At 36.0% G+C, this 21,674-nt stretch overlaps 1 long non-coding RNA gene across 1 annotated transcript in view; it reads right to left on the bottom strand.

The window, feature by feature from the left end:
- Positions 1 to 21,674, bottom strand: part of LOC145720799 (uncharacterized) — a 174,933-nt gene that overhangs the window by 94,669 nt on the left and 58,590 nt on the right. Inside the window, exon 2 of the long non-coding RNA XR_014144010.1 lies at positions 778 to 851. This is a non-coding gene — a long non-coding RNA (uncharacterized LOC145720799). The remainder of the gene's footprint in view (positions 1 to 777; positions 852 to 21,674) is intronic.

The raw sequence follows: 21,674 nt of genomic DNA, 5'->3' as shown, positions 1-21,674 counted from the left end.
TATATAGACCTTGAGTGAGGATCCTATAGTCTTCTCCTTAACATATGTATATAGATAATGAACTTGCTTTGAACCAGTAATTTTGTGTGTGTACATAAGCGTGATATAGTACTAATTTGATTTCTCTTAATAAAAAAAAAAAGAGAGGTCATTGTTTGGAAACATGGGAACTAGAACACATAAATTATAATTAAAAATCTATCAGAATTTAAAGTGGCACTAAGGTCTGGTAACTGGTTGATGTGTTAAACTTGTTTTCATATTTACTATTTTGAAATTATTATTTTGGTTTTTGATAGCTTTTTTTTTAATATGGATGCAATAATTTTACATGTGCTTAACATGCAATTAAGTGATTTTTTTTTAGATGAGGGGATCAATATAAGGAATGGGCTCTTTCACAAATGAATTTAAATGCTAATTGGAGAACAGGGAACCACAAAAGTGAAAAACTGAATAAAAACACAGGATAACGCCATGAGGATTTGGTGTTTTAAATTTTAAGTGTGGGAATTTTCTATTCAAAATGTAATCTGTGGCCTAGCAGAATCTGTTCACCTGGCAACTTGTTAGATATGCACACCTGTAGGCATGATTCTACATCTACTATCAGAGTTTGCATTTTTTATAAGGTCCACGTGCACTTTGTATGTACATTAGTGTTTGAGAAATGTTTTCACAATAGATCATTATAGATTTATTATGATTATGAATATTTTCCAAATACATGGAAGATGCCATACTAGCCGTAATAGAAATACATGAAAGGGTACTCACCATAAGAGGCTATGAATCTCAAAATCCACATGGGGTAACTCGATAACCAGGCAAAGGAAACACACCTAGGGAGACTGTTGGGAGATAGGAAAGGCTGAATGGTTTCTCAAATAATCTCCTAGTGGTAAATTCTCAATATTCTACTAAGTCTAAACTCTTTTCTTTGAGGATAGAATCCTTATTAAAATTAAATGTACTCTAATTAAATCCCACTCCATCACTTTAAATCCTATGGGTCTTTCAACCCTCCTATTTATGGCCTCTCTCCTCTTTGAGATCTTCTTCAGTCTTCTCAGTTGGAAGGGATTCCCACTCCTTTAGAAGTGCTGAAGCAAAATCCTATCTGGACCACTTCTGTGATACTGATTTACTTTACCACTTTGCTAGGTGGGACTGTTTTCATGTGTGTAACTGACTAAATATGCTTATATGTATCTAATCTTACAGCATACACCAGACTGTAAGATTCTTCATGGGATAGCCATATCATTCTTTGTAACTCTGGCAGTATATAGCACAGTGTCTACCCCATAAAGGCTTGAATGAAAGCTGACCAGAACATGTAATAAAGGAGAGCTTGAGAGATGCATACCTGGAACTGGGAGGCTACAGTGAAGAAGATGGGTTTCAACAGTTCTCTGTTTTGTCCAGGTGTGCTTAAGAGTATTAATTTGAGACAGAATGAGAGAGAGAGAGAGAGCACATGAGAAGGGGGAGGGTCAGAGGGAGAAGCAGTCTCCCTGCTGAGCAGGGGGCCCGATGCGGGACTCGATCCAGGGACTCCAGGATCATGACCTGAGCCGAAGGCAGTCGCTTAACCAACTGAGCCACCCAGGCGCCCCTCTTAAGAGTATTAATAATCCTACTCTTCATAGAGTTCTTTGAGGGAGCCTACAAGAATGCTGTGAAGGGATAGTATAGCTGTTGATTTACTTGGCAAATGTGGAAGCATTGAGGGCTAAATGTAAAATTTTTTACCCCTGTTATTGATGTTTTCTTCTTATCTATCCCCAACTGAACTCTTACTTGCTATCCTGAACAATCCGTATGCTTTGTCATCAATCTTTTGCATTCATTATTATTTCAGAAAGTAGCATCCTTTTTAAAATCAGATTGAGAAAAGTCAAGTGGAATCCTGGGCAATATGCCTTGAATCCAAGTAAATGTTACGCTTTTCTAAAGGGAGAGTAGTCAGGTAGACTCTGAGTTAGATAGCCCAGCTTAAGGGCTATGTGCAGGTGGGGAGAGAGCAAGAGTAAGGAGCATGAAGTCTATCCTTTCTGGTGGCAAGACCTCATTCAGTTAACCCCTTCCATTAGGTGGGAGTAAGCAAGTGTGCAAGTGTACTAATGTCATCATCTAGAAATAAAACTTGAGTATGCCTTAAAATTTTACACTAAATCTAGCTGGATTTTCATTATTCACATCTATGTGCACTGCAAAGTGGTGAAATTTTTAACTTAACAAACTATGTGATATAAGGAGTCAGATTCTGATTTTAGACACATTTTAGGTTGGACAAATCTCTGTCTTCTACTTAAGCCAGCCCTTAAGTATGCATGAGTATCACCTGGGGAGTGTATAGAAATCTAAACTCCTTGGTCCCAAAACTTAGTCACTCTAATTTTTTAAGTCTAAAACAGGGTATGACTTGAACTTTTAATGGGAACCCCTTGTTATTCTGATGTGAAGAATGACTACCTACTAACCTTAAAAAAGAGCAATGTCAAAAAATATGATTTTAGTTGTCAGCCAATTTTTTAGAAATCAGATTGGTTGCTTTTTAAATACTCCTTTTCCTCCCTACAATGTTCATTTCTCCCTTACTCCTGAAGTAAGCATCAAAGAAGGTAAAATGCTTATGCACATAGTCTGTTGATGTGTATTCAGAAACAATCTTTTGGAGAGGGTATCCCTATGTTCCAGTTGGCCAACATAGTCCAAGTTTATGCCAGCAATGCATTTTTTTATCATTCGCAAAGGATCCAAGTTTGAATAATGAGTTACATGCCATAATCCTATATTAACAACTAAACTGAGGGATGTGGAGAAATGTATATGTATCTAAATAATTCTATTTTCTGCTTTTCAAAGTGTTTCTTAAGTAAAGAGCATAAATGTCATTCAAAAAGTGTTTTTCCAAAATGAAGTGACTACATAACTTTTAAAAGGGTTATGGTCTCCAAAATGTATCCTTAATAACAAATTTTCCACTCTTACTGGGGGGTGGAGAGTGTATTAGGAAAACGAATGTCAACAACTAGGATAAAAATCTAATGTCAATAAAATGTCAAAACATAAATCTAAAAATAATTTAATTTAAAATAAATGAAACCATCATTTATATAATTCTATTAGGTTTTTCTGCCAGACCTTAATTCAAAATGTGTAAATTATTAACCATATTACATTGTATTCAGTTCTTCATTTTTCACTAATAGGTGGCTGCCTAAATTTCTACAGTTGCTATAATTTTTCTTATGAATTTATAGAATTTTAATATTAGATTACATGAAAAAATACTTACTGGTTATTTTTTTTTAACCTTACAATTTTACTCACCCTGTTCAACCACTAAAACTCAATTTATTAAGAAGAAGCAGGAACTATGCTGCAGCTGCTATAAATCCAAATTCCTGAAAATGAAAATCTCTTGCAGGATCTTCAGTTTCCACACCTCAAAATAAACAGGGAAACAGATTTACACTACAAATGTGCACCCGTTCTTCTTGGAAATTCAGGGCATTGTGAAACTGTGGGTGATTCTAATTTTACTTAAGAATTCCTAACAAGCCCTGTTTCTGTCTGTCTGTCTACCTGCCTGCCTGAATACTTATTTATTTGTCAATCCACCAACCCAAATTCACTTTCCAAGGGTAAGTGAATATATCTACATTCTGTGAAACAAGCTCTTCTGCCTTGGTTCCCCCCAAGTGAGCTGACTTCACTCCTCCATCCCTTAGCATGACATCTTAATCAAATGTCTGAATCTGACCACTCCTCCACTTCTGGGAAACAAGACAGAGCACCACATTCACTCAAATGCAACCAGACATACTAGAAACACTGTTTGCAGAGACCTGATACCTAAATATAATCCTGTGGTGGGAGCTAGCACTGAGAGTCAACTTTCCAAATCTAGTGTGTGTGGCTGTGGTTTCAGAGAGTTGAGTGACACCAACCACAGCAGCTTCAATGGAATGGATAGCAAAACAAGGTGAGCTCTGCTGAAAAGATTTTTCTGGAACAGGAAATAAGTTTAGAGGATAGAAAGAGCTCATTCGTTCATTCTCCATCTCTAGCACCTCAGTCCCAGTCAGTTCCAACATCAGAGAATCAGAGTTCATCTAAGCCCATCTTCCATCATCCTACTTTCAAACTCCCCATACACCTCCTCTTCCTGCATACAGAGATTACATCCTAACTAGATTCAGTCTCAAATTATACTTAAGGATCTCTGGACTCATCCTACTTAGGGGATGGTGAAACTTACTTGACTTGTATACATCACAAGGGCCACACTTAATTCCATAAGGACCAATGCAGTTACCACGTTCAAGCTTGGATTTTAGCTCAACCCACTGATTGCCTGGATTAAAATGACCAATCCACCTCCTTGCATTGAAGCTTAACTTTGATGCTGAGTGTTCGTATCACAAAGATTAAATATACTTGTGTAAAATCCAGATTTTGTAAAAACCTATACAGCCATCTCTGTGGGTAATTTTAAGTATATTGGACTGGACATTCCAGTTTCCACCAAATGTTGTTTCAAAGAACAAAACAGGATTCTGTTCAGACTCATCTGATCGAATCTCCAGGCAAGTATAGAAGGAAAATTAAAGGCTATAAAAGGATTTCTTAAGCAGGCATGAGAAATAGGCAGATTGAGCTATTTAAAATCTCTCTCACAGTTTAAGATCATTAGTTTCCTTGACATGTTAAGTGTCCAATGTAAAGACCCAATGCTCAACCAAATACCACAAAAAACAATCAAAACAAAAATCAAAACTGGGAGGGAAGGGAGAAAAGGTCACAACATTCTTAAGTCAAAGTTTTCTAATATTTTAGCTAAAACTTATTTGAATCTTAAGAATGAAGAATGTTTCAAACTTACAGTTCATGAAAAATTTCTAGTTGGCACTGAAAAGAATTTTCAGGGAAATCTGAATTGTGCAACTGATTGTCCTACACAGGCTACATTATTTTGATAATGATGTTCATGAGGAACTCTTTAAGAGATAATCTGTGTGCTTATATAAATAGATCTGGGCTAGCATTTAATTTGTGCTAGATCTCAAAACTATGATCTTTTATATCATATGCAAACTTGAAATCTACTTCTGAAGGAGTTCTTCTGCAATTTTAAATAGGATATATTCATAAGCAGAATTTAGAGCAAGTGAGTATTTATCTAGAAAGCTTACCTTCATAGGAGGTAAGCTGCACTGAAACTTTACAACAAATTGTGGAAGCAGAGTGAGAAAAGAGATAAACAAAAGGGCATTAATGTATGTGTAACATGATTTGCACTTCATAAAGCTAGTAAGAAAAATATCATTAGTCAATTGCTCTGACACTCATGAGTTTATAACTGAAGTATTGTTTATACTTGCAGATATTAAATAGAATATATGTGCATGTGTACATAAAATTTTCTGTCTATACTTGGCAAATATTCTTAATTACATGAAGATGGTTGTAGAACCAGAAAGGGCTTATAAGTGAGAACTGAAATCTTAAGGTTGATACCCCAGTTTATTTTTCAAGTTGCATATTCAATTTTATGTTGTTGCACCTCTGGGTCTATACGGTATGAAACATTTTAGTGATAATCTTCTCAGTGAACTTTATATTTTAACCTAATATGGTATTAAAATATTTGGACATCACTACTGTAAATGATCACTAGAAATCATTCTCTAGTAATAATAACATATGTGCACAGTACTGATTCAATATTAGAGAGACATTTACCTTCATTATTTCATTGAACCTTTGTGAATCATCTATCCTTCACAGATGAAGACTGAGCCTTATAGAGATTGTAATTTACTTAAACTATACAGCTGGAATGAGTCAGACCAGGGACTTGCAACCTGGTTTTATACTTAATATCTAGATACCTAATTAATTAAGCATCTTACTGCATGAATTTGCATTATTCTTTATGTGTTTATTTATTTGGAGACCTGTTGATTCTTGGGGATCTAAGTGGAATAATACTAATAGATATGTGTACATCACCTAACAGAAATAGCAACACAACATCATCAACAATAACAAAATTATAAGAAGTGGTAATGAAGCAAACAAAGGAAAAGTACAAGGAAAAGTACACCAGGATAGAAGTATCTGCATTTGCACTATGATATGCACAACTTATATGTAAATATACTAGTGAAATTTAGTGCAACTCTTAGTCACTTTAAAAATATCTATTCTAATTCAGGCAAACCTCAGTGTCCATAGTTATTAAAGGATGTTTTCAGTGTAAAATGCTAGACCCCAAAACTGTGACCTGCCGTGTTGTATTCAACTTGGAACTCAACTTTTGTAGAAGTTTTTCTGTGATTTTAAATGGGACTAATTATAAGCAAACTCCAAATAATTTTCCAAGTCTTCGTGAATGCACAAAGTTATGGAATAATGTATCTAGAAAACAGTGCCCAATAGGACTTTCTGCAGTGACAAAAATAGTTTATATTTGTACTGTCTATATTTGGCAACTGAGCATTTGAAAAGTGGTTAGTGGCACTGAGGAACTGATTTTTAAATCTTATTTAATTCAACCAATTTAAGTTGAAATAGCCACATATGGCAAGTGGATACCATACTAGACTGCACAGGTCTAGAACCCTGCCACTGAATGAGTGATGTGAGGACCAGCAGCATTGTGATCACCAAGGAGCTTGATAGAAAAGCAGAATCTGGGCGCTCTGAACCAGAACACTTACGAACAAGTTAACCAGTTGATTTGAATGTACTATTAAAGTTTGAGAAGGAGTGATCTAATATTAAATTGGCAATCTAAATAGTAAACTAACATTGTCTGTGCGGTATAATTTCAAAATTTAATAGAGAAAACATAAATATAAATCATGATATTGCTTTTAAGGGGTAAAGAGTCTGCAACTATATCTCCCAAAAACAAAATATTGCTATGAACATTAAAAAGCTAGGCAATGAGTTGATTTTCAAATATCCAGATGTTCAGCATTATGTTTCCAAAATATACAGCCCCACCCACTCTTCATATGAAAATTTGCCTCCAGATGTCTGGCATCATGTAGGTGCCAGTACGTCCTTCAGAGCTGCTCATGGCCAACTTGCTCACTGTACACTTGTGAATTGCCATGATGATCTGTAAAGGAAAACAAATGCTGTTTTTCCAAAATATTTTCTGTCATAAGAGGCAATTAAACTCATTAAGGGAGAGTGGCCACCGAAGTGTAGAGTGTTGTGCTTTTGCCATTTCCTACACACAGACCAGAAACCTCAATTCGCTGGAGAATGGTATTAACACTGCCTGAAAATGAAAAACAGATTATCTCCCTCTAAACCACTGTATCTTTTTCCTTAATGTTTTAGTTTGGGGGTTTTTTAGATATAGACAGCTTAAAGTGGACAACTTGTAATATATCATCTTCAACAGCCCACTGGAGAACAAATAACACTTTTGTCCCTCTATCATTAACCTGCTAACACCGATTGTTTATTCAGTCAGTTATTTTGACTTGGAGAGTCATGGAAAGTCAAGCCTGCTACTAACAGGGTGGAATTAAATGAGGAAATTTCAAGTAGAGAAAGTTGTGAAGACAGTGGAATACACACGATTGGGAAGCATCCCACGCACACCAGCGAAGGATGAACGGTGGGTTAGCTCACTGGGAAGACACATAGCCATTGAGATCTCTTCACTACATATGAGTGGTCTCAGACTCAGGAGACCTCCAGAGTTGCCTGCAAATCCTTCAGTTTTTCTTTGCTTAGCTTCTTTTTTCATTCTCCATTGGTATACATTCAGAACTTTAGCTCTTTTCAAGCTCCCTTTCTAAGGACCGCTGCTATCTAACTCTGGACAGATAATTTAGAGGCCATTAGGTGAGAATCTTTTTAAATTGCTTCCCTCCAGTTCCAAAAATACATGTCTCTACATAAAATCCCATCTTACCCTCCTTTTCTCCCTGTTTCAGTGAAGAGACGTTTAATCTCATAGTCCCAGAGTAAGCTTGTCACCTATGTTCTGGATAACATACTCCCGTTTCCTCCAGTAACTCAACGTACTAACTAATCCTTCCCAATTCTATTACTTGAGTCTGTTCTTTTGTAACTTGTTCCCATCGATATATAAAAAAGTACATATCTCTAACTTGTTTAAAAATATTAAAAAATGAAACCTATCTTGATATCATGCTACACTCTAGTCACTCTTTATCTTCTGTATTTCAGACCCAAGCAAATGAGTCGTCTATCTGAACACATTTTCAAACACACTGCAATTAAATTTTCTCTAACCATTTTCTTGAAAACTTTCTCAACATGTTTTTCAATAATCTGTTGCTACATACTGTGTGTGGGAGGGGTGGGGGGGATCACACACTTTTACTTTTTATTTTAGCTAACCCACCTGCAATATTTAATCCTGACTAACCACACTTTCCTTCTGGATACTTTTCCTCATAGCGGCCCAATGAGTACATTGTATTGTGCTTTTCTTTTTGTCTTTCTGCCTTCTACTCAAATTTTGCATAGCTTCCTTGTTCTCAGTGCTTTACACACGGTCTCCTTTCTCACAGCCCTCTTCTTTTGTTCTCTTTACATACCTTCTCCGGGTGGCCTTATCTTGGCCCATAATTTCACTTACAACAGATACACTGGTGATTCACTAATCTCTCCAACCTCTTTTTCTCTGGGATCAGCCCAGTGTAACTCAATAAACTATAGAGTATTTCTATTTTCCTTTTCACAACAACTGACTTTAAAAATCAATACACTGAAAACAAGGCACTTTCCTTGCCAAAAATCTAGAAGCTCATTCAATGAATTCTCAATCTTGATGAATGAGAACAGTTATTTCTTCGTGAAAATCAGACCTCTTCAATAACTCCATCTCCTTTATCTCTTATACTTAAGAACTGTTATACTTTATAGACTATCTGCTAAATGTCTCATGGATATATCTCTGATTCTATACTTGCTCAGCTACTGATTTTGGCCAAGCCTTATTAATTTCTTTTTTATAAGATTTTATTTATTTATTTGATGGGGGGAGGGACAAGCCAGAGGAGAGGCAGAGAGGGAGAAGCAGACTCCCTACTGAGCAGAAAGCCCGATGCGGGACTCAATCCCAGGAACCCGGGATCATGACCTGAGCCAAAGGCAGATGCTTAACTGACTGAGCCACCCAAGGGTCCCTAGCCTTATTAATTTCTTACCACTGATGACTGCAGAAGCTACTTAACTGTCCTCAAAGCTCCTAAAGTTTTACCTTTTCAGTCAGAGTAATTGTTCTTAAGTATAAGGGGATATTCTACATCTCTACTTAAAAAATTCTTCAGTGTCTCCATTCCCTCATGAAGTCCAAACTCCTTACCATGTATGTACATAGCATAATGCACATACTTTTGCTGCATATCTCTAGCTTGCCCATCATGCCCACCCCCATCCCAGGCAATCTATCTCTAAAACTGCAAGTGCCATGCTTTCTGACACCTGAGACTCTGTAATCCTCTTCTTTCAGTCCAGTAAAGAGAAAGATGGAAGTTAGGAAACAATTTCCATCAAACTCTTCTTTATCCTTTAGGCTTAAAAAAAGTACCATCTCAACCAAGTAGCTTTCCTCTGGTTCAAATTCACCCAAACACCCCACATCACCAGTATTCTCAAAGGTTAAGTACTCCTATAATGCATCACACCCTGTGATTACCCTCTCACTTCTTCACACCATTCTGTAATCCCCTCTATTATGGCTGGAAGTCATTAAGTAGATGGCAAGTTCCTGTAGCACAAGGTCAGTAATTAATTTGATTTTGTATCTCCAGTATCTTTGGGTCCCCGAGGATATATCTAATCTTAGAGGACACCCAATAGTTGTAAGATTATTTCAATCACGAATTGTGAAATCATTAATTTTTGAGTTCTTATGGATTATATATTCTGTAATATAATTCTGTCTCAGTTATGGAGGAAGAAATGGGGCATTTGTGATATGTGACATATGACTAGAGAGATTTAAGAGTGAATGCTGGATCTTGAATTCCTCTGGCTATGTTGGCATATCACCACTATTGAATAAAAAGGGTCATGTGTTCTAAGAGACAGTGTGTTGATCCTAAGTTTCCTGAATCTCTTTTTTTAATTCAGGTGTGTCCATGTGTGATATATACATGTTTGAGGAAAAGGGCTCTCCTTTATTCATTTTTATATTCATAAACCTGACACATGGTCATTGATCAATACACATTTTAAAATTCACATTTATGTGAGTAACCAGATGATTAGGCCTTTGCAAACTTGGCAGAATTGATCTGTGCTCTTCAGTGTCCTGGAAGTCATAGAGGTAATGGAAAAGGTTTGACTCTCAGGACTTAAGACTAAGGTCAGTTTATCTGTTTACTTTCCTCTTGTCAAAGGGTTTTTCCCTGTGATCAGATCCTATTATTACTGTACCTCTGACACCTCCCAGAGGAACTCCTCGTCTACCTAACTTCCACATACAATCCATTATTAAATCCAATAATTTTCCATTTCTAAATATTTATCAAGTATCCCCACTTCTTTTTTTCTTCACTGCAACCACTCTAATCCAGGTTACCATCATCTCTTTTCCAATTATTAAAAAACCCTGGCTCCCATATTTGTCCCTCTAAACCAGTCTCTAATAATCACAGATGTTTTTTGAAATTTAAATCTGCTTGTGTCCTTCTTCTGAATTGGTTCCCATTTGTTTGCAGAATAAAATGCCAACACTATACCATCACCTGCTAAATCCTACATGGCTAGCCTTTCTTTACTTTCCACTTAGCTTACATCCATCTTTGCCTCTCTGCCTATGACAGTCACTCTAGCAACTTACAGATTTCCTCTAACAAGCTATGGCAAGCTACCGTTGGGGCACCATACAGATCCCTTGAATCCCACTTAGCATTTCTGTGCATACTTCCTCTAGCTTCTGTGTGCACAGAGGCTGTGAGGCTGTTGCTTCTAACTTTTATACCACTGGCTCCTTTTGCAAGACTGCTTTCGGCTACTTACTGAAGATTTTTTCCTGCATATGCGAAGCACTGGAAATGCCTGGACAAGTTTCTAACCAATGACTGACGGGTACAGGAGAATGGAAACCAACTCCATGGTCTGAACTATAATTTATACTGCAGGGCTCTGCAGAAGGATCAGGCTGAGATTGGGGCTTAGGCTTGAATCCCACCCATTTTCCCATACTGGGTTCTCTTAGCATTTCCTTAATAAATTACTTGAACATGAATCCTCTTTTAAGGTCAGCTTCTTGGGAACACAAATTAACATGCTAACTAAGTTATTTCTACCATAGGCCTTTGCAAACACTATATCCTCTTCCAGAACACTCTTCCCCAACCTAAATTTTGCCTTCTAGGTAATTCCTTATCTTTTAAGGCTCATTTAACATTACCTCATTTTTAGGCCTTCTCTGACCACCTTATTGTCCAAAAAATGGGGATTTTTTTAATTTAAGAAATTATTTTTATTGTGATAAGAACAGTCACCATGAGATCTATCCTCTTAAAAGATGGTTAAGTGTATGATACTGTCACCTGTGGGCCCAATGTTGTACAGCAGATCTCTAGGACTTACTCATCTTGCATAACTGGAACTTTATACCCATTGATTAACAACTCCCCATTTCCCCCTCTTCCAGTCCCTGGCAACCACCATTCTACTCTCTGTTTCTATTTGTTTGACTATTTCAGGTACCTCTTATAAGTGGAACAATGCAGTATTTGTCCTTCTGTGACTGACTTATTTCACTTAGCATGATGTCCTCAAGTTTCATCCATGTTGTTGCACATAAGGATTTCCTTATTTTTTAAACAGTATGGAAGTCCCTCAAAGAATTAAGAACGGAACTACCATATAACCCATCAATACCACTCCTGGGTACCCAAAAGCATGAAAATCAGAATCTCAAAGAGATATTAACACTCCCAGATTCACTGAAGCATTATTCACAATAGTCAAGATGTAGAAACCACTTAAATGTCCACCAATGGATGAATGGGTAAAGAAAATGTGGTATATACATACAATAAAATATTAGTCAATCTTATTTGTTTTTATCATAGCTCTTTCTATAGGTTGTAATTATTTTTTGTCAGTTCATATTTCTCTCACTAGACTAAATTTCCATGAAGGAAGACACTATGCCACTTTGTTCATAAAGGAGTAACTAGCATCTCTCACATAGTAGGCATTCAAATATTTATTGGCTGGATAAATCAAAGACTTCTAGATTTAAAAGAAAGAAACACAGGTTGAATTCACAACTGCTAAAGAAAACCACTGCATAAATCATACACTCTTTGATGTCTAATTATCGCCCCAAACTTTCTATCCATATTCTCTCTCTGGTAGACATAAAAGATATAAGGTGCTTACATTTCAACATACCTTATGTTCACATAAGCCTGAGTTTTCTGTAATGAACGTGCTATAGTAATAAAGTTTTCTCAGTTATTTCCCATGCCAAACTTATCAGGTGGCTGATTTAAAAATAAATCCTTTATTATTTCCTATGTCTTTGTGATTTTTAATAGTAGAAATCTACATATCTGTTGTGATGGATTGCCTTCTTTGTAATTTCAGACGAAAAGTGCAATTAATTATTGACTCCAGAGAAAGGACAAAAACTATAAGTTCTCTCCTAGATTCCTTTAAAAAAGGAGAAAAAAAGACTAAGTCAATTTTAAAATTTAGTGTGAGATATTGGCATATGTCATCTTGTGGGTGCCTAAGAAAGCACCTTAGATAAGAACTGTAAGAAGTAAATAACTAAACAGGCAACAGAAAATCGTAGGGTAATGAAGTATTCACTGCATAAACAATTTTTGGTGGCTTTCTAACTAATATACAATTTATATTCATATGTATTTCAATAACCTATTTCTGCTTTTTATGCCTTACACAGAAGATGTATTGAATATGTTTCTAGAAAATAAGTTATTTTTCATTTCTAGTGAAGCCTCGTCTTTACTTATCTGTGGCTTTTTTTTTTTTTTGCTTTTGAATATTCTAGGCCACCTAAGATTCTTAAATCAGTACATGCCCATGTTTTCCCCTAGTATTATAATTTACCATGAAAATTTCATTGTTTACTTGGATTTCTACTCCAGATTCATGTTATAGGAAGATTAATTCTAAGTATTAAATATAGCTTTAAGTGTATCCTTCCAATTGCATTTATACAAGTACAAAGACATGTAGTACCAAAGATCTTTTAAACTCTCATTGTTTTCTACTTGAAATATCTATTTTACAACTCTTACCTATTCACTGAACAAAAAACTTCTGGAAACTGATGTGGAAATTCTATCTGTACAGAATGATCTACACACATGTATATATAGGCATTATATTATATGTAATATATATGTGTTATATACACACACACATATATATACACACATACACACATACATATCAAACTAAAGCTATCCATAATGAACAAAGTAATAGATGGTACAAGTGCTGATTTTTGTATCTCAGTGTAAGAGTTCATTTCCTTTGCTGATGCTAGTAATCTAAGGTAAATGATACATTGAGATTTTTTAATTTGACTGGGGAAGTATAATAGAAATTGTCCCAAATGGATATGTAACAATAATTTGCAACTTCTTTGCTTTCCCAATTACTCTATTATAACCATCAATTTTAGAAAATAAAGTTCATTTATTAATAGTTAAATAACATTTTTATTATTATCAAGTTTAGTATCATACAAATTACCACACTGGATCAAATCAAATGATCCATTAGTAACACTAATTACTATCACAACACCTGACCTATAGTACATACTCAGTTGAGAGTAATTAAAATGTAAACCTTACATAGGGCACTGGTAGAAAACACTGTCTTTTGTAAGATGTATCAAGATTCTTTGGGTTGCAAGTAAACCAAAAAAGTACTGACTAAAATCTGCTTGAGACATGCAGCCATTTATTAGACCGCAAATCTAAATCAAGTAGAACTGAGTTTAATAAAATCATCAGGTCATAGACTCCTTTCACATTTTGGCTCTGTTTTCTTCCATGCTGTGTCATTCTCAAACGTGATATGGCAACAAGATAGATAATAGCACCTTTAGGCCTATGTTATCCCAGGTTCAAACTGAGAGAAGGAAGGAAGGAAGAAGGATAGGAGGAAGGAAGGAAGGAAGGAAGGAAGGAAATAAAAGCATATCTTTTTTTCTGACAGTCAAATCAATCCATTAGCACTGAATCTATTTTATTTTCTACTTTCAGCCATGAAAGAATAGTCCTCCTGCCATTAACTACATAATTGGACAAAACAAATGAAATAATTATTTACAAGAGTTTTATTAGGGGCAGTGGAGGATTATGATTTCTTAGCAAAGGGAAATAAAAAGGATAAGCCCCACAACTGGCCTGGCTTTTTGCATAATGACACTTTCTGGGCCATGGGACAGAAGATAGAAGAATCAACAGAGTGTATCATTATCAATGAGATAAGACAAAGATCAGAGTTTGGGGCTTCTGAGGTAGCTGGGTTTTATGGGACAGGGTACCTCAGAGAAGGGAGCTCTAAAGGAAAGGAACTCCAGAAATCTGCAAAGGGCTGCCCTTCCAACTTTGACTATATACTAAGCCTTGAACAGTCAGGGCAAAATACCATAAGACCAGCCAAAGACCCACTACTACTTTCACCATAGTGAAAGAAATACCACTGGAGAATGAACAACTGCTAGGGTATTGTGAACTGGATAACTAACCAAGTTCACACATGTTTGGAAACATGTAATTCCAACAGCCAAACAGAGACCTTCCTACACATTCTGGACTTCCAGTAGGAATCCCAGAAATTACACATCTTAGAATCAGGAGTAATTTAGACCAAGGAGAAAGGTTACTCTGATATGATAGAGAAAATAAAAAGCCTCAAAAGGATCAAGCTGATCTGCAAGTAGATTTACTATATGCTGTGGTTATATTCAGTATTTCATTAAGGAAGACAATCCAAACATGCAATAATATAGGATCCATAGTGTCTAACATTAAATCAAAAGTCACTAGACATAAAAAGGGACAGAAAAATATGACAAATAATCAGGAGGGAAATTAGTGAATAAAAATCAAACTGGAAAAGTCAGATAATGGAATTAGAGTGTAAGGAATTTAAAATGGTTGTTATAAACATGTGAAATAATTTAAAATTAAATATTAACCTAATAAAAATAGCAAATATCGTAGAGAAACCTTATAACAAATAAAATGGAAATTCTAAAACTTCACACTATGACATCTATAATGAAAATGTCAATGGATCAGCTTAACATCAAGTTTGACTGCAGAATAAAAATGGTACCTTTAAATACTAGAAAAAAAGAAATGATCCAAACTTAAAAAGACAAAATTTAAAAGGCTAATACAAAATTAACAATGTAAATGAGATTAAAAATCCATATAATTGAAATACCAAAAAGAGAAGAGAGAGAGAGTTAAGTAGGAAAAAATATTTAAGGAAATAATGTTAAAATGTTTTTAATTTGATAAAAACTATAAACCCACAGACCCAAAAATCTTAATGACTACAACAGGGATAATCAAAAGGAATAATACAACAAAGAATAGCATGCTGAAATTCTGAAAATCAATAAAAAAGAAAACAAATCTTAAAAGCAAACAGAAAATAAAAGACACATCACTTACAGGGGAACAACAATAAGAAAATTAACAACTTTTCATCAGAAACAATACAAGCTGGATGATAATAGAATGACAATTTTAAAGTGCTAAGAGAAAAAAAGTATTATTCTAAATACATAAGTTTAGCAAAAAAGGAAAGCACTTCAAATAAGAATATTTACTTAGACAAATAAAAGCTGAAATAATATGTCACCATCAGATGAGCATGGTAAGAAATGCTAAAAGTAGGAATTCAGACAGAAGAGAAAGAGTACTATCCTGAAGTATGATATAAAGAAATGAAAAACACAAATATATGGCTAAGTTGAAAGGCAAGTATTTTTCCCTCTACTTTCTTAAATTATTTCAAAGCAAATTGAGTGTTGAGAGCAAATATAACACTGCCATGTGAGGTTTATAACATATCTAAAATGAAAATGTATAATAAGAGAATAAAGGATGGGAGGGGGGAAATGGAGGAGTTATTATAAAGCAAAAACTTTAACAAGTACTTAACAAAGGCATACGTTAATATATTATAAATATACATATATATGTGTATATATATACATATACACATATACATTATGCATATACATATATGATATGTATATATAAAATTGGTCAATAAGCACAAGAAATAGTGCTAACATCATTAACCATCAGGGAGTTGCATATTAAAACCATAATGACAGTTTATTGCACTTACACTGGAATAGCTAAAATTTTAAAAAAGTGACAACCACAAGTATTGATGAGGATGGGGAGCATAAAATGATACACATTCTTTAAAAAACTGTCATGTTCTCTTAAAGTAAATCATACACCAATTGGGAAGATGGCAGAAGAGTAGGGGATCTTCATCTCATCTGGTCCCTTGAATTCAGCTAGATATCTAGCAAATTATTCTGAACACCTGTGAATTCAATTTGAGATCTAAGAAAAGAATTGCTGCAATTCTACAAATAGAAAAGCAACAGTTTTCTGCAAGGTAGGAGGTGTGGACAAGTGAATCTGAGGGGACATATTGGAAGATAAGCCGAGTGGGGAGGGAGCCTCCATAAGCCGGCTACCAGAGTGATATAGCCCCACAGTGCAAAATCAGAACTTTTAGAAGTCTGCTCCCATGAGGGACATCTGCACCTGAAAGGTGCTCAGGTGGTGAAGTAGGGCAGAATCCTAGGTGGGACAGTGTGGTCTCAGGATCCCCAGGGGTCACAGAAAGAACAGAGGTGCCTGAGGGTGGCAGAGTTCTCAAGCATTGTAGCAGGGAAGCTGGCTACAATCAGTGAGCCCAGGAGTGGGCTCTCAACATGGTGTTGCCATAACCTGTGAACTCCAGCAGGATCCGGTGACCGCTCTCTAAGCAGGGGCCCAGCAAGTGGCAGAACCTCCAAGAAACTCCCCTCCTTCCCCTGGGAGGATTGGCGGGGGTGCACACCTCAGGAGACCACAGAGTTTGGTGTACACAAAAGTGATTGACTGCTTTTCATTGAGGGTGCACTGAAGAGTGGGGGCAGTTATCGTTGGGCTGGAGGCTGGAGATCAGGGCGCCGCCATTGTTGTTGGGTTTTTTTTTTTTTTTTCATTTTCTAAAGTGGGATAGAAAGCCTTCAGGGAACAAGAGACACAGAGCAACCTGAAACAGCTTACAATGAGACCGGTCCCCTGGCAAGGGGTGGTACAACCACCTAGGCAAACACACCAGAATCATGGAACAGGCCCATCCCCCAGAAGACCAGCAGGAACGTCAGGCTAATATCAAGTTTACAGATCACACAGAACTGGAAAACTCCTGCACTAGGGGAAAACGGTATATAGAATTCAAGGTTTTTTCTCATGATTCTTCAGTCTTTCAGTTTAAAATTTTCCTTTTTTCCTTTTCAAATAGTTTCTTATTTTATCAACTAAAAAATTAAATCTTTTTTAATTTTCATTTTTACATTTACATTTTATAGATATGTTTTTCATTTTTGGCTTCCTTTTACAGTATTCAGTTTTATTTTTGTATATATATATATTTTTTTCTTTCTTTCTTTACAATTTTGGGGTTTGTTGTCTTCTAACAAACAGACCAAAACACACCCTAGACCAAGTGTATCACCCTGTTTTGTCCACCTGTTAGATAATATTCTTTCTTTGCGACCTCCCGTTTATTTTTCTTGTTTGGTTTCTGATCTCTTCGGATTTGTCTAGTGTATATTTCACTGGGGTCATGGTTGATATTTTTTATTTTGTTCTCTCATTCATCAATTTTTCTCTGGACAAAACGACTAAAAGGAGAAATTCACAACAAAAGAAAGAACCAGAGGTAATACTCACTGCCATAGATTTAATCAATGTGGATATAAGTAAGAAGTCAGACATAGAATTCAGAATAACAATTATAAAGATACAAGCTGGGCTTGAAAAAAGCATAAAAGACACTAGAGAATCCCTTAGTGCAGAAATAAAAGAACTAAAATCTAATCAGGCCAAAATTGAAAATGCTTTAACTGAGATGCAGTCTAAAATGGATGCTCTAATGGCTACAGCAAATGAGGCAGAAGAGTCAGTGGCATAGAAGACAAAATGATGGAAAATAAGGAAGCTGAGGAAAAGAGAAAAACAACTACTGGATCATGAGGGGAGGCTTCAAGAAATCAGCAATATTATAAAGTGAAACAATATTAGAATAATTGGGGTCCCAGAGGAAGAGGAATGAGAGAGAGAGGGACAGAAGGTATATTTGAGCAAATCATAACTGAGAACTTCCCTAATCTGGGGAAGGAAACAGGTATTCCAGTCCCGAAGACACAGAGAACCCCCCCAAAAAATCAATAAAAATAGATCAATATCCCAACATATAATAGTGAAGCTTGCAAATTTCAGAGATAAAGAGAAAATCCTGAAAGCAGCTCGAGACAAGAGGTCCGTAATCTACAAGGGTAGAAACATTAGACTGGCATAAGACTTATTCACACAGACCTGGCAGGCCAGAAAGGATAGGCATGATATATTCAGGGTACTAAATGAGGAAAATATTCAATCAAGAATATTTTATCCAGCAAGGTTGTCATTCAGAATGGAAGGAGAGATAAAGAGTTTCCAGGACAAACAGAATTTAAAAGAATTGGTAATCACTAAACTGGTGCTGCAGGAAATATTAAAGGGGATCTTTAAAGCAAAGAGAGAACCCAAAAGTAACACAGACCAGAATGGAACAGAGACAATATAGAGAAACAGTGACTTTACAGGTAATATAATGGCACTAAATTCATATCTTTCAATAGTTAATCTGAATGTAAATGGGCTCATTGCTCCAATCAAAAGCCATAGGATATTAGATTGGACGAAAAAGTAAGACTCATCCATATGCTGTCTATGAGAGAATCATTTTAGACCCAAAGACTCCAGATTGAAAGTGAATGGGTGGAGAACCATTTACCATGCTAGTGAATATCAAAAGAAACCTGTGGTAGCAATCCTTATATCAGGCAAATTGGATTTTAAACCAAAGGTTGTAGGAAGGGATAAAGAGGGACAGTATATCATACCTAAAGGGTCTATCCAACAAGATCTTACAATAATAAATATTTATGCTCCTAACTAAGGAGCAGCCAAATTAGATAATCCAATTAATAACAAAATTAAAGAAAATAATTGATAATAATACAATAATAGTAGGGGACATTAACACCCCACTCACTGCAATGGACAGATCGTTAAGCAGAAGATCAACAAGGAAACAAGGGCTTTGAATGACACACTGGACCAAATGGTCTTCACAGATATATACAGAGCATTCCAACCTAAAGCAACAGAATACACATTCTTCTCGAGTATACATATAACAGTCTCCAAAATATATAATGTACTGGGTCACAAATCAGGTGTCAACTGGTACCAAAAGGTTGGGATTATTCCCTGCATATTTTTAGACCATAATGCTTTGAAACTTGAACTCATTCACAAGAGGAAATTTGGAAAGAACTCAAATACTTGGAGGTTAAAGAGCATCCTACTAAAGAATGAATGGGTCAACCAGGAAATTAAAAAAGAATTTAAAAACATTCATGTAAGCAAATGAAAATGAAAACACAACTGTTCAAAACCTTTGGGATGTAGCAAAGGCAGTCCTAAGAGGGGACTACATAGCAACACAAGCCTTTCTCAAGAAACCAGGAAAGTCTCAAATACACAACCTAACCATACACCTAAAGGAGCTAGAGAGAAAACAGCAAATAAAGCCTAAATCCAGCAAGAGAAGAGAATTAATGAAGACCAGAGCAGATATAAATGAAACAGAAACCAAAAGAACAGTAGAATAGATCAACAAAACTAGGAGCTGGTTCTTTGAAATAATAAGATTGATAAACCCCTGGCCAGACTTATCAAAAAGAAAAGAGAAATAAATAAATAGAGAAATAAATAAAATCATGAATGAAAGAGGAGAGATCACAACCAACACCAAAGAAATACAATTATAAGAATATATTATGAGCAACTATATGCCAACAAATTAGGCAATCTGGAAGAAATGGTTGCATTCCTAGAGAGGTATAAACTACCAATACTGAAACAGGAAGAAATGGAAAACCTGAACAGACGGATAACGATCAAGGAAATTGAAGCAGTGATCAAAAATCTCCCAACAAAGAAGAGTCCAGGGCCAGGTGGCTTCCCAGGGAAATGCTACCAAACAGTTAAAGAAGAATGAATACCTATTCTTCTGAAGCTGTTTCAAAAAATACAAATGAAAGGAAAACTTCCAAACTCTTTCTATGAGGCCAGCATTACCTTGATCCCAAAGCCAGACAAAGAACCCACCAAAAAGGGAAATTACAGACCATTATCCCTGATAAACATGGATACAAAAGTTCTCACCAAAATACTAGCCAATAGGATCCAACAGGACATTAAAAAGATTATTCACCACAGCCAAGTGGGATTTATTCCTGGGCTGCAAGGGTGGTTCAACATCAGCAAATCAATCAATGTTATATATCACATTAACAAAAGAAAGGATAAGAATCATATGAACTTCTCAATTAATGCAGAAAAAGCATTTGACAAAATATAGCATCCTTTCTTGATTAAAACTCTCCACCAGTGTAGGGATAGAGGGAAGATACTTCAATATCATAAAAGCCATATTCGAAAAGCCCACAGCCAATATCATTCTCAATGGGGAAAAACAGAGCTTTTCCCCTAAGGTCAGGAACATGGCAGGGATGTCCACTCCCACCACTATTTTTCAACATAGTACCTAGCCTCAGCAATCGGACAACAAAAAGAAATAAAAGGCTTCCAAATAGGCAAAGAAGAAGTCAAACTCTCACTCTTTGCAGATGATATATTACTTTATGTGGAAAACCCAAAAGATTCCACCCCCAAATTGCTTGAACTCATATAGCAATTCAGCAACATGGCAGGATATAAAATCGATGCACAGAAATCAGTTGCATTTCCATACATTAACAGTGAGACAGAGAAAAGAGAAATTAAGGAGTCAATCCCATTTACAATTGCCCCCAAAGCCATAAGATACTTAGGAATAAACCTAACAAAAGAGGTAAAGGATCTGTACTCTAAAAACTACAGAATGGGGTACCTGGGTGGCTCAGTCAGTTAAGTGGCTGCCTTCAGCTCAGGTCATGATCCCAGGGTCCTGGGATGGAGTCCCACGTTGGGCTCCTTGCTCAGCGGAGAGTCTGCTTCTCCCTCTACCTCTGCCTGACGCTCTACCTACTTGTGCTCTCTATCTCTCTGTCAAATAAATAAATAAAATCTTTAAAAAAAAAAAACCTACCGAACACTTATGAAAGAAATTGAGGAAGACACAAAGAAATGGAAAAACATTCCATGCTCATGGATTGGAAGAATAAATACTGTTAAATGTCTATGCTACCAAGAGCAATTTACACATTCAATGCAATCCCTATCAAAATACCATCGACATTTTTCACAGAGCTGGAACAAATAATCCTAAAATTTGTATGGAACCAGAAAAGATCC

Source organism: Leptonychotes weddellii, chromosome 3 (assembly GCF_054177405.1).
Source record: "Leptonychotes weddellii isolate Sample4059 chromosome 3, ASM5417740v2, whole genome shotgun sequence".
NCBI lineage: Eukaryota > Metazoa > Chordata > Mammalia > Carnivora > Phocidae > Leptonychotes > Leptonychotes weddellii.
This window is presented reverse-complemented; position numbering and strand designations above follow the sequence as displayed.